At 39.3% G+C, this 12,500-nt stretch overlaps 1 protein-coding gene and 1 long non-coding RNA gene across 2 annotated transcripts in view; both read left to right on the top strand.

Annotated features, from left to right (window-relative positions):
* The window catches only part of LOC137992575 (uncharacterized), a 7,788-nt gene extending 589 nt beyond the window's left edge, over window positions 1-7,199 (top strand). The window contains exons 2-3 of the long non-coding RNA XR_011121719.1: window positions 5,916-5,990; window positions 6,417-7,199. This is a non-coding gene — a long non-coding RNA (uncharacterized lncRNA). The remainder of the gene's footprint in view (window positions 1-5,915; window positions 5,991-6,416) is intronic.
* LOC137991265 (uncharacterized) overlaps window positions 1-12,500 on the top strand; it is a 94,405-nt gene that overhangs the window by 32,669 nt on the left and 49,236 nt on the right. The window lies entirely within an intron of this gene.

Below are 12,500 nucleotides of genomic sequence, written 5' to 3'. Positions count from 1 at the left end.
GATAACTTTAGATTTTTCAACAATATATCGCTTTAATTTAACCCAAACTCATTCGAAGAGTCAAAACTTCAAAACTTCCTTCCACTTTCACACACCATCATCAAAACCATTCAACAAATAAAGTCAAGAATCAAAGAGATAAAGATAAAAGAAGATGAATATTCAAACAGTCTCACAAAGGTTCTCGTCTGTGCGATGTTTCGTGCGGGAGATATTCGAAGAAGTGTCTTACTCAAATATAAAAGGCTTCGTATGGAGACACCATGTTTGTGTCCCTCTCAGGAGCACAAATATGGCGGCCGGAAGCTGACAAAAACATATGTCATCGAGTTTTGCTATAAAAAGCCAGTAGGCGTCTTCTGAGGCTCGTAAACATCTATGTGAGTACTTATACAAGGACTGTTCAGATTGCAACATCTCAGCGGATAAGTCACTTTTTTAACTTACGTGATAGCATTCTCGCCCGCAATTTTAATATCGTGTCACGCAAAAGCTTAGAAATTCAACCTTGCTTTATCACAAGACGAAAAAACCCTATTCAAACTGAAATTTGTGAAAAGTCTTCAGCTGTTCTAATAAGTAACTAAACTAAAATCTCAAAAGGATTGATAATTCCTTATTTTTTTAGTTTTGATGACGTCACGTGAAAACCAAGAATAGATACATTTCTGCAAGAGACAATGAATAAGAGCCTCCATATGCACTACATGCTTGAGTCAACCTTTGCCCGTATCTTTCTATTTTTGGAACTAACCTCACACATTTACATCAATTTAGATCAATTTGCACAATTTCGACACATTGCTTTTCCTATTTTTGTCTTCGCCAGACAATGAATTTATTCTGTTTGGCCATTAAGTTTAATGACCCCCAAAATTTGACCTTTTTTTCTTCAGTCAAATTTAATTGAAATTTATAGCTTTTGAAAAGAGCTTCTTTTCGGCTTTCATGGTCGTGGAGCGGTCGGGTCAATTGTCGGGAAATTCATCGGAAATAATAGTTGTGACGTCACTGTTGGCGTGCTGGAAAAATGCGGGATACAAATCTTATAAAATTCAGTATCCTCTTTAGCGGAAAATAATGTTGTTTTGTGCTGCAATAAATTGCATGAAGAATTCTAAGTCTAAAGTAAGCACGTTCAAGTTTCCTGACAACCTAAAACTACGGAAAGAATGGGCTCATAAAACTTAGAAGGGAATCGTTTGAACCTACCAAATATTCACGCGTTTGTGCAGACCATTTCACACCATGCAGCTTCAAACAAAATCTGGCAGTAAGGAGTTTGCTTGGTCCGGCTTTCAAGCCTCAAAGACTTGACCTTAAAGATGATGCCATACCAACTATTTTCAACTTCAAAAGCGTGGAATCTGAAGCAAATATATGCCAGAAAAAAAAGCCACACCGACGACCATTGTAGTCCGCCGACTAAGCAGTTCCCCATCCATTCGTTAAGCATTTAAATTAATGTTTCTGAGGAATATTTTAAAAAGGCTTCGTCCCTTTCAGAAGAAGTTGACGCATTTGACGCTCCAAGGGAAGATCTACACAGCGCTGATTGCTTCCTAAGTAACCCGCACGTTATTTCCAGATGACAGTTTCTTAAGGGCCTACTGACGTGTTTTTTTGGATTGCGTTGCTAAGGATGTAATGGTTAAGTAATTTGAGAGAATTAGGGATTATTTTGGTCAGTTTCCAACTTTTGTAAACCAATGGCCCTAAATATGACGTCATCATGTCACGCCCATCGTCCGATGACCAACAAAAGAAAACTCTAAATTTGTTTACGTGCTACACAATTTGGGTATTTAATCAGTGGTTTGATAATTTATTCGTTTTTTGCATCCAGCCAAGTATGGTGGTTTTTTTTTTTTTTTTTTTTGAAAAATGTTCTTTTTAAAGAGATAAATACGGTGGCACGTAAGGGACATGGCATTTCGTGATCAGATTTTCAAACTTGAAATTTTGAGTTTAGAAACTCGAAGTTTCGAGTTTAGAAACTCGAAATTTTGTGTTCACAAACTCTCGAATTTCGATGTTGGAAACTGGTCAGTCAGTGTAAAATGCACACTGCAGACTAGGGGTAAAATGCAGATTAATGCTATAATTTAACTGTTGTAAAACCCCACCCTTTAGAAGTGCTAACAATTAAGCCCAAATATTGTTTTGCGCCTCAGTAATTAGGCCTAAGGTTAGCACTTCTGAGGGTTTGGCCTTTTTCAACAGCTAAATTATAACCTTAGTCTGCATTTTACCCCTTGTCTGCAGTTTGTATTTTACTCCGAGCGTGAGTTAACAAATTCGAAATTTCGAGTTTGTGAACGCAGAATTTCTAGTTTCTAAACTCGAAATTTCGAGTTTCTGAACTCAAAATTTCGAGTTTCGAAACTCAAAATTTCGAGTTTTTAAACTCAAAATTTCAAATTTGAAGAAGGAAAACTGATCATGAAATGCCATGTCCTTAACGGGCCACCGTAGATAAACGATTGAAATACCCATAACATTTTCAAAAAAGATGATTTAAAAAAATCAATGCTTATCTTTATTCTGTATTTGGAGATGAAACGTGCCATCTAAAAAAAAATTAATTCAATATAAAAACCGCCGAAATTTAGCTTTTTCTCAAACCGGAAGTCAGTTCATTTACGCATGCGCAGTTGATCTGAGAACAACGTGAGGAATGGCGAGGAAAAACCTTCGATGCAAACAACAATTAGGAGATTGTTATCAAATTTTCCAGGTCGGTGAGTGGGTTTTCTGTTCAGCTCACAATATGATGACGTCAGTCACCAGAAGTAAAATTTCACGTCCTTAGCAACGCGCGAAAAATCCGTCTGTGGTACCTTAAGGGCCCACAGACGGATTTTTCGCGCGTTGCTAAGGAAGTGAAATGTTACTTCCGGTAAACTGACGTCATCATATCATGAGCTGACAAGAAAACCCACTCACAAGCAAAAGTCACCGAAACAACTGTTGTTTCCATCGAAGGTTTTTCCTCGCCCTTACCTCCTCGCGCTCGTTCTCAGATCACCTGTGCATGCGTAAACGAACCAACTTCCGTTTTGAGAAAAAAGCTAAATTTCCGGCGGTTTTAAATTGAATTAAGTTTTTTTTTTACATGGCACGTTTCACCTCCAAATACAAAAATATAGCTAAGCATTGATTTTTAAAAAAACATCTTTTTTGAAAAAGTTATGGATATTTCAGTATCGTTTATGTCTTTAAAATGAACATTTTTCAAAAAAAAAAAAAAGCCATGCTTGGCTGGATGCAAAAACGAATACAAATTATCAAACCATCGATTAAATATCCAAATTGCGTAGCACGGGGACAAATTTAGAGTTTTCATTTATTGGTCACGTGACCATGGGCGTGGTATGATGACGTCATATTTAGGGTCATTGGCTTACAAAAGTTGGAAACTGACCAAAATAATGCCAAACTCTCTCTCAATTACTTAACCATTACATCCTTAGCAACGCACCAGAAAAAATACGTCAGTGGGCCCTTAACAAAGGGAAAGAAATGTGTGCTCGTTTCAGCAGACGCTCGTGGGGGGAGGAACGCGTGACGAATCCCTAAGAGTGTCTGCGTGAGAGGCTATTCTCTTCTCTTCTCAGACATATAGGACGGCATCAGAAGTTTTCCAGAACCCTAGAACGTCTATTCTGGCATGGATGGTGGGGTTTCCACACAAGTTGCAATCTGACAATGGAAAAGTCTGAAAAGTATTACCGTATTTACTCGAATAGACGCCGCCCCCGAATAGACGCCGCCCTCAAATAGACGCCGCACTTGAGACTCAAAATATTAATAGACGCCGCCCCCGAATAGACGGTGCGGCGTTTATTTGAGGAAATAATGATTTCTAATAATTATTAAAGAAAAGTCTATTTCAAGTTTAAACCAGCAATGGAAATTTATTTTCTTTTAGAACAACATTTTTGAGTTCAAAGTGACTGTACTTTTTTGCTCTTGTGTTAACTTCTCTTTCAAAATTTTTGCAACGCGTAATTCTGCTGTTAATGCAGAGAACTTCGCTGGGTGCTACAAGGCCGACTTCTCTCTTTCGCTTTCCAGTGACTCGTGCACAAAGTTTGTTTGTTACTGTTACCTAGTAAAAAAAAAAGTTTACCATACGTAGTACGATATTTAGCAATTACCTCAACTGAATCAAGTGATTTTTGAATAGACGCCGCCCCCGAAAAGACCCGCCCTCGAATAAACGCCGCGCAGCTGAATCGCGAAAAATGAAATAAACGCCGCGGCGTCTATTCGAGTAAATACGGTAATTCAGGCTTTGTTTTCGTTGCTGCTCAAATAACGTTAAGTAGTAACTGCAATGATCAGCATCTTAACATGATTCTCTCCGCATTTCAAAGAAATATGGCTCTCGGAAAATATTTGTGAGTAAAGTGATGACTGACTTTGCCGCAAACACAACATTAAATGTGTTCGCGGTAAACCGCGGAATCCACTGGTATGGTCTAATGGAACAGGAAAACTTTTGCAGTTTAATTAACGAGAAGAAGTTGTCACATTGAAGGAGAAGAAGAAAAAGTCGAATTTATTAGCAGCACAGAAGTTCGATTCAACCCAGCACAGCAGTTAATATTTTCGCCAAAGTCAAGAAATGCTGCAAACAGAGAACAAGTGAAAGAAGCTGACAACCAAATTGATAAAAGGGTGACAATATCAGGCAAAAGAAAAATATTACAAGAAAAAGAATACAAATCACAAAGAGAATATAACCAAATTATGTGGCGCTGGAATTAATTAATGAAGAGGACATTACAAGGAATCGCTTCTTCATCCGACTGCACTACTTTCTCAAATTGAAGAACTCATGGTTTGAATAAGACTATGTCAAATTAATCACAAAGTTTAGGTTTATCACTGTATACATCTCCACAAAAGAATGAGCAAAAAAAAAAACCAAACACTTATTTGATTGCTCAAAGTTAATAACGCTTACAGGAGCCTCCTGCAAAATCGCTTATGAACAGTAGGAAAAAATAATAATTTTTCCAACTACGCTATTAGGGATTCGACTTAGTTTTGTTATTGTGACTTTTCAAAGTTTTCACTTGGTTTGAATATAAGCAAAAGATCGAGGAAGTAGTAATGACAACTAAGCAAAAAAAAAATATCAGCAATACATCATGTATGTTATCCGTCATTTCCAACACGCGAGGATATCCCCGCCCCCCATCCCCCAAGAGCCTCGTTTCAGGCCCTTGTATTGGTCTCTCAGGCCCTCCAATGGGATGCCAATTGCGGCCCAAATGAACCGGAAAGCATCTTCATCTAAGTTGCAATTGAGACTAAGATTTACTGGGAACATGATGAAACAATGACATGCAAATGATGGGACCCAAGTTGATGTCGGCACTTCTCGCTGAGAGTGGAATTTCGTAAAAATAGAACTTATTTTCATCTGTGACCTATGACCTGAGACCTTTTCGTGTACCTGTCAGTTAGTCAACGCAGAAAACAGGAACAAGTTTGAGCGTTTTGAGAAGGTTGAAAGCGCGTGCTCATAGCCGACATTTGTGTGTCATTAATGAGCAATCGTAATGAAGTGATTTAATTTCTCTTTGTAAGTGTCTGTAACTACACGATTTAACATCATCTGGGTGACTCATGACAATTCTTTTCTGTCTTTATGTCAAGAGAATGGGAAACCAATGACAATTCTTTTCTGTTTTTATGTCAAGAATGGGAAACCAACTTCACAATCCTAAACCGCATTCAGTCAAAAAGGAAAAACTAGGATCAAGCTGGGTTTTTTTTAGCTTAATTATAAAGGAGTAATCAGTTTATTAATTAACTGGCCGGGGGGAAACGTTGAAAATATTGAAATAAAAAGCAATTTTATAGGCACTTTCTTGAACTGAAACACTTGTTTTTATCCGCAGTTCAACCCCATCTATTAACTATGGTTCAACACGTCAAATATGTGACACCTGTATGCTGGTGATGCTATTTCTGAGGTAGGTGTCTACCTCTCCATTCCCTACTATATTTTGCGTGTGGTTTAGAAACCGTAGCTCTTAAAAAAAAAAAAAAGCGGAATCGTCATCATGGTCGTCACGGGGATTGTTTGTCATTAGCATTATTGAATCTATGTACAATTACCCTTGTTCACGGGCCTAAGCCCTACTTATTGCCTTGATTTGCCTTTGATTCAGATGTACCATCATAATCCATCATTATAGTGCAGTGCGAAGATCAGTTTCTCAACATATTTTACTAACTGTTCCATACTAGCCCCAAAACATCCAACAATAACCGGGCTTATTTCTATCTTGTACCCAAGTCTTCTTTCACGAACTTTAAAGAAAGCTGCTGTCTGTCTGTGATATATGATACACCTTGTATTGCTAGACTAATTTCATCTCCTTTTTTTTTCCTGGCAGCAAGACTTTGATCTCCGCAAGGAATATGCTGTGACCTCGAAAAACGCAAAAAGAAAGTGATTTACTGTCGTTACGTCGAGTTCAAGTTTTAAAGGCAGAAATTACTATCACTTGGGAGGATCCGAATTTAAGCAGTTTTATTAGTTACGCCATGGCTTGTAATGTGCAGTTGGCTTTGCTCATAACGCTGGGTGAAATCAGTTACTACATGTATGTTTTTGACGGAGCATTGTGTCATAATGACAAAATAATTAGTACAGACCGTTAGTGGATGCATAGTTAATAGGGGGGACTGGTTTTGAAGCTCGGCAAACATGAAAGTAGCAAACAAAGATGCCAAGTTTTAGGTTGGAATGTCCACGACCGTGCACAATCTTTTTGTTTTGCACTCATACACTATGCATGAATTACGTAACCAACACATTCTTATTGGTTAGTTCCTCAGTGTGGATTAAACAACTATTGTGTTTTTTGCACGGTCAAGGCCAAAAAAGAGGAGAAACACACACAACAAAGAAATTTGACGGGTTTCATAACCATTCCCCTCTATTAACTATGGTGGATGCGTAAAGTTTATAAGCCTGAAGACGGGGCAATGTTAAATCACATTTACAATTTCTTACGAGAAATATTGTGAACTACGTATTCAACATTTTTGCATCCAGAGTTCTTGTCCTTAGATTATTTTGGTGCTATACATTTAAACGTAGAAAATCAATCGAACAGAACATGTAAAACAAAAGAAATTTGCATTAAATATGCAGCTCATGATTTATAAGACAATTTTGCTTTTGCTTTGTCTATGACTGTGTTAGCAGTTTCCTATTTGAAGTATAAGTGAAGTTCCCCGAGCTACGAAAAGCTCATGAGTTTTTTTTTCAGTTTCATGCAAGGCAGCAAAATACAAATCTTGAATGCTCTAGCATTCAAGAGAGTTATGTTGAACCGGCTATATAAGACAAATTTAATATCCGGCAAACATGATTTTCGTTTTTCATTAATCAAAGAAACTTGTTTGATTTTGGCTAATTCCATGGCTGACTGACTGTCTGACTTAGTAATTTGAAGACAGATACATTTCTATGGTGATGAGCCGGTTTTTCATAAGATCAGCTAGATATATTTATAATAAGCAAGAACAGTGGGATGAACTTCTAACTGGCTCGACTCGGTTTAACAACGTTTTAGCTGTTCGGCCGTGTTGCCCGTGCGTCTGTTCAGTAATAGATCACAGATGACGTCAAAATGTGTGTGTCACTGTATATAACTGATCTTTGAAACACCATTGAAGTGACTTCAGATGAGCGATGCACGAACGTTTCATAACGAAGATACCCATATTTCCTGGCCCAAAAAGACAACTGATTTCCCTTCCCCTACTGCGAATGAGGTCTAAGGAATTATTTCTGCCTATGGACTTATACTTGATACTTGTTAGCCTTGCACGCAACAAGCCAAGTTGGCGAGAAGAGCAAGGAGACACTCCATGACCCTTATTGAAATCCGCGTGCATCTAATTAGGGTCAAACCTGGACATATCTACAAGGAGTACTTGGAATTTAGAAACAGGAAGCGAAGAAAATTCCAATTTCTACCAGTTGCTGAAACTGCGTGGTCAAGGCAACCCTGAAATTATGGACTGGTTGATGTGCAAAGGCGATAAATACTCCTCTCCAGACATTCAAAATGAAAAAAATTGGAGATTATGGGTCTACCTATGTTGTGCAAAATTTCCAAGGAGATACAGACGCTGCTTTCTTTACCATCATGGCAGGCGAGACAGCGGACATTTCCAACAAAGAACAATTAGTTGTGTGCATTCGCTGGGTTGACGAAAACTTGGTACATGAAGACTTCAAAGGCATGTATCCCATGGAGAGGGAGAGAGCAACCGTACACCACATCGCAGCAGCTCCAACTAGCATGTCTCAACGTATTGAAAACGCAAGCGGTCAATGTTACGATGGTGTGTCCACCATGGCTGGGGAAATAAATAGCGTCGCACCACTAATGAAGGCCTTGAATAACATCCCGGATCTCAAGTTCAGCTAAACCAAAAATGGCCCACAAAGGGTACGCATGTCCATTGCTATGGACATGCGCTGAACTTGGCTGTTGCTAACGCAATTAATCAGTAAAGTGAGACTCTTGAGACTGAAATGGAAATCGCGAAGCTGTGAAAACGTCGCCCCAGAGAAACATGAAGTTGGATAAAATTAGGGCCGAATCACAATGTGAATCGAGAGGAGCCCAACAAGGTAGACTGTATGGGGAGAGTCATTAGCAGAGGCTTCGAATAACCCTACCGAGCTAATGAAGCTTTGGTAGTGGTCATTTGAGATTTGCAAAGACACTGTGATGAAGGATTTCAGGGCATTGCTTCATGGGGGGGGGGGGGGGGGGGGGGGGGGGGGGGGGCTTGATATGGGAGGCCTGATATTGGGGGCCTATATATGGGATGATTTGATATTGGGGGGTGTACACACGGACCCTGCGTCATTTTGGACTTCTTTTGTCTAGATCTGCAGACAGATGCCAGATGATTTAACTTGTGACACACGGACGCATTCTTTTCCAAACGCGGGGCACTTTTTTCTTTTTGCGTGTTTCTTTCCGTAATATCTGCATTTGCGACGCTTTTTCTCATTGGAAGCATTCTTTCTCTACTTTTTGCCTAAGAGACTTGCCTCTTTTGTTCTTTTTCTGTTCAACTGTGTTGATCGCATCCGCAGATTCAATCGCCTTTTTGTTTGTTCCTTTGACAGCTCGCTGACACACGACAAGCACGTAAGCATTTATCAAAATCTACATAGGTCAGGCGATTTTAATAGCTCCTTTGGAAGTAATACGAATTCCACAGCTAATTCTATCACGTACAAGGGAATCTCGTAGTAGACCGAAATTACAAGTTGAGGCTAAGAACTTTAAATCTGTCACCTTCACCTTCTTCTTGAGCCCCCCTTCAGGGGCACCCAACGACCAATTTGTTGTAAAATGTATTATTATACCCCAGTTAATGAAAATAATGTTATTAAGGCATTTTCAGGTGTTTTTCAGTGTTGCTGGGAAAAATTATCTGTTTCCTTTTTCCCAGCAAGACACACAAGAAATTTCCCAGCCAGCTAGATAAAATTGGTTGGTTTCCCAGCCAGCTGATCAAATTTATTTTCCCAGCCAGGAATTCCGCGCGCTTTAAAATCCCTCGATCCAAAACGACCGAACAAGAGCGACACTAGTCTCCTTCGCAAACCGTGCCGGACAAATTTTTTTTTTCCGCAAGCGCAATCACTCTGACCAGCCGTGGTATGTTTGTGACTATCACTCTGGGAGAGGGAAAGGGTTTCTTTTTTTTTTTTTTTTAGTCGCTCTAAGTCTTCCGATTTTTCTACAGCCAGCTCGGGTTGGAAATGCTAGAAAAAGTCAGCAATTCCCAGGCAAAACCTCTATCAATGAAAAAATTTCCCAGCCAGCTCATCGAAACAACTGTATTTTTGCCAGCCAGCAAGATTCCTCTGGGGGAACAGATAATGTGAGGAACAGATTCGTTGGGTGCCCCTGCCCTGTCTTCCGAGTTTCTACAAAAGGGTTGAAATGCTTAGAAAAAGTCAGTAATTCCCAGGCAAAACCTCTATCAATGACAAAATTTCCCAGCCAGCTCATCGAAACACCTGTATTTTTGCCAGCCAGCAAGATTCCTCTGGGGAACAGATAATGTGAGGAACAGATTCGGGGGTGCCCCTGCCCCTTGCAAAAAAGCTATATCTTTTTCTTCTTCATATTTGGGGCTCCTGGGGGGGGGACTCCCATATAAAAAGGACGGGGGCGCTCGTCGTACCTTTTAGGAAAAAAAAGCGGTTTTGGTACCTCTTAGTCACTGTAAGGTACCCTCAAATGTGCACAGCGGGAGCTTCAGTGGTACCTTTTAGGGTATTGGGCTGAAAAAGTATGACAGGAGACATTCGACAATTCACTACTTTTTTAATTTTGCCTAATTAAAACCCATAATTGGTACCTCTTAGGGGTGCAAAAAATTCACATCACGCCATGAACACTAGTCTCCTTCGCAGCTGCTCGTGCCGGAGTCACGCAAGGAGACTACCATAAGACAGGATCTCTTTTCAAAATTTGCGACGAGCACCATGTAACGAGAACCCCCCCCCCCCCCCCCCCCCCCGGGTTTCTTTTCTTCTTCCGCTTTCCACTTTGTTGTTACAAAGAGATGTGTTTGAGCGAGATGGCGGCCGCTAAGTTGATTCTCTATTTGGCGATTTTTTTTAACTGGGAACGAAAAGGCTCGAGGTAAGGTCAAACGCGTTTATTCTGTTTAAAAATAATTGTAAACGCGGGGTTATAAATGAGAAATAAAGCGAGCTTCAACAAAGCGACGGGGCAGAATTATTAACCCTGCGAACATGCTTGTTCGCATGTAGAATCTTCTAGTAATGCTATATTTATACTAGAGTATCTAATTGATGATAATGATGCGGTATATTTCGTTGAAAGTAACAACGAGAGATTTTATTGCTTTAAAAACCAGAAAAGAACCAATTCACCGTTTTGCTGTTGAAAATTTGTATGCCAGGCAAAACAATTGCCTCTCTGTAGCCTAAAAGTCACACTGACAAAGGATTTGCCTCTGTTTAAATTAACAAATACACCAATACATCACTAACGTTTTCATGTTTACCGGAGAGAAAAAAAAGATGTTTGAAGGTGTAATAGATGTTGATTTTTTATTCCTTTTTTATCGAGTTCCATAAGTATAATTTATTAAAAATGGATTGCTTTTAAAATTAGTAAAAGACCAATTCACCGTTGCTGCTGAGAAAAGTGTATGCCAGGCAAACTCACCAAGTCAGCATCGCGGTAGCACTGAAAGTTGACTGCATGACAAAATAATTTGCCTGTGTTTAAATTAACAAAACCAATACATCATAGGGAAGCAGATGTTCGAAGGTGTAATAGCTGTTGAGTTTTATTCCTCAGTTATCGAGTTCCAGAAGTATAAAACTTAAAAATGGATTGCTTTAAAATCAGAAAAGAACCAATTCACCGTTGCTGTTGAAGAAAGTGTATGCCAGGCAAACAATTGCATCTCGGTAGCCTGAAAGTTAACTGACAAAATAATTTGCCTGTGTTTAAATTAACAAAATACCAATACATCACTAACGTTTCATGTTTAACCGGAGAATTAGGGAAGCAGATGTTCGAAGGTGTAATGCATTAGTCAGGGAAAGCCCCGCACCCCCATACCCGGGGAATCTCAATTCGCATTAGACCAGCCTGCCTTCTAAATGAAGCAAATTTCCCGCTATGCGGGGCAGTTTTTGTACGTCAAAATTGGTTTTCTCTCCAGCCACCGGGACAATACAGTACTTCCAAAACTATAACGCACAATGTTGACCAAAATTAATATACTTCAAGAATTTTACCTCAAATGTAAACTTTGACAAACATTCAATCAACATGCCTCAATCCTTTCTCATAAAGCCCAAGTTAAAATCGGAGAGTTACAGATCTAAGGGCATTCCAAACTTTACAAGGTCTCAAAAACAGGTATGCCATTAATCACTGGGTTTAGCACAGCCCTGTGATTAAATTTAAATCACAGAAAAAAATACCAGTTTCCTTGGTGTCAAAACCATTAAAAATAACAACAACATAAGTCCAAACATGCATTTTGACGAGCAACTTTAATCTGACAATATTCCAGTTTATTTCCCTTCTTTGCATGAGCATACCCATTCTCAAGTACACTCAACCGACTACAACGGTTCACTATCACAACAATCGCAAAGAGCTATACAAATTTTACTAAAAAATGGCTTATTACCAAGGTGTAATATGGCTCTCATAATCCAGCTAATTTTGCAAATAACCAAGAGATTACCAAGGTAAAGGAGTAAATCTCCTATATGGAGCGTTTTCAGTCACGTGACCAGCAGCCATATTGGATTACTGAAACAAAAGAAATTAGAAAGTATTTGCATACAAACAGAGTTCAAATCCCAGAGGATTAGGATTGATACACCATCATGGTCGCCATTCCTTTGTTTTGGAACAATAACATGCCGCTGTGACGTC

The sequence above is a fragment of the Montipora foliosa genome, chromosome 2 (assembly GCF_036669935.1).
Source record: "Montipora foliosa isolate CH-2021 chromosome 2, ASM3666993v2, whole genome shotgun sequence".
Classification (NCBI taxonomy): Eukaryota; Metazoa; Cnidaria; class Anthozoa; order Scleractinia; family Acroporidae; genus Montipora; species Montipora foliosa.
The sequence above is the reverse complement of the archived record's forward strand: the minus strand, read 5'-3'. Positions and strand labels throughout refer to the sequence as shown.